The sequence below is a fragment of the Pinus tabuliformis genome, chromosome 1_1 (genome assembly GCF_031772625.1).
Source record: "Pinus tabuliformis cultivar Carrire ecotype Pingquan chromosome 1_1, CPIR1, whole genome shotgun sequence".
Taxonomy (NCBI): domain Eukaryota; kingdom Viridiplantae; phylum Streptophyta; class Pinopsida; order Pinales; family Pinaceae; genus Pinus; species Pinus tabuliformis.
In genome coordinates, this window is record NC_142297.1 from 762,161,350 (window position 1) to 762,162,670 (window position 1,321).

Here is a 1,321-nt window from a genome sequence, read left to right on the forward strand (position 1 = left end):
CTAGCTGCCCTGCGCTTTAAATCATCACCTACAGCAGTTTCGTAGCGCGCTACGAAACTGCTGTGTGATTTAAAAACACAGTCCTCCTCCTCACTGGTTTTCTGCTAACACTGTGCTACATTTATTAATGATCTCCTCATTCCAACAAATGAACAACAATTTACAAATAATCCTGTTTAGCTGCCAGGTTTCAATGTCAATAGCCTTTCCTAAAAACAAACTCAAACAGCATGCCCGGATTCCTCTGTTTTTTAGAGATACTTTGGCTGGAACATAGTTTACTAGTTTAGCATTTAGTCCCAGCTCTCTTTCCTCAGTCTTCTAACTCGATCTGAAACACCTACAAACAAATCATCAAAGTTTTCCAAAGAGGATGATGATGAAACATTTGTAAATTCATGGTCTGTTATGTCTAGCTCCTAAAAGAGGAACAATAGAGAATCCTTCTAGAAATATAGTTTTTCTTGGACAAACTTATATTCTGCTTCTTGAGATTTTGTTTTTAGACCATGAAGAGCTTGGTTAATTTTATTCTCAAATTTTAGCGCTATGATATGAACCAGTGACTTAAGTAAACCCGAGGATCCATTTATTTCTTCTGAAAGCAACCTCAATCTGCTCTGGAATATATCACGAACATAAACACCCATTGTGGTCACCCTTCCATTTTATCCTGGAGAAAATTCCTCCTCGTCCTTAACATAAGGCTCAACCCAACCCCATAACATCCTAGGATCTGCAACATAACGCAGGTACAAGAAACCAATACATCTCATGTATGGAGAATCCTCGTGCTTAAGAAGCCCATGCATTTGCTTCACTGTCAACTTCATGGTAAAAATTTGTAGAGAAGACAAAACAATAACTTCATGGTAGGTCTTCAGCCTTTACAATTCCTTGAAGTAATCTGAAGACAAGATGTTCATACAGAGAACCTTTTCAAGCAAAGAATCAATAAGCTTTCCACATGTTTGTACTTCCATATTCTTCCCCAATAAACTTCCTTGAGCTCAAAGCTTGATGTCTTCCTTTGTGAATGATGAGTTATAAAAGACGAATAAAAAGCAGCAAGGGATTCTTTGAATTGGCAAGGTAGAATGCAAGAGTACTGAATCTCTCTCTGCTGGGTTTATGCTTGTATCTCAAACCATCAATGTTAAATCAACGCTGCAAGAGACCATTCTGTCTCTGGAAAAGTCAAAAGAAACCGCCCACAGTGTTGATGTATGGCCGCTGACAGAATTTCCCAATGTTTGCAGGCATGCTTAGTCACCACCATCTCTATCGTTTGCCCAAAACTTAATACATCTCAGGGTGGAAC

At 38.8% G+C, this 1,321-nt stretch overlaps 1 pseudogene; it reads right to left on the reverse strand.

Annotated features, from left to right (window-relative positions):
* Positions 1-668: 668 nt before the first annotated feature.
* On the reverse strand, positions 669-983 carry LOC149216257 (pre-mRNA splicing factor SR-like 1 pseudogene; annotated as a pseudogene).
* Between the last annotated feature and the right edge of the window lie 338 nt (positions 984-1,321).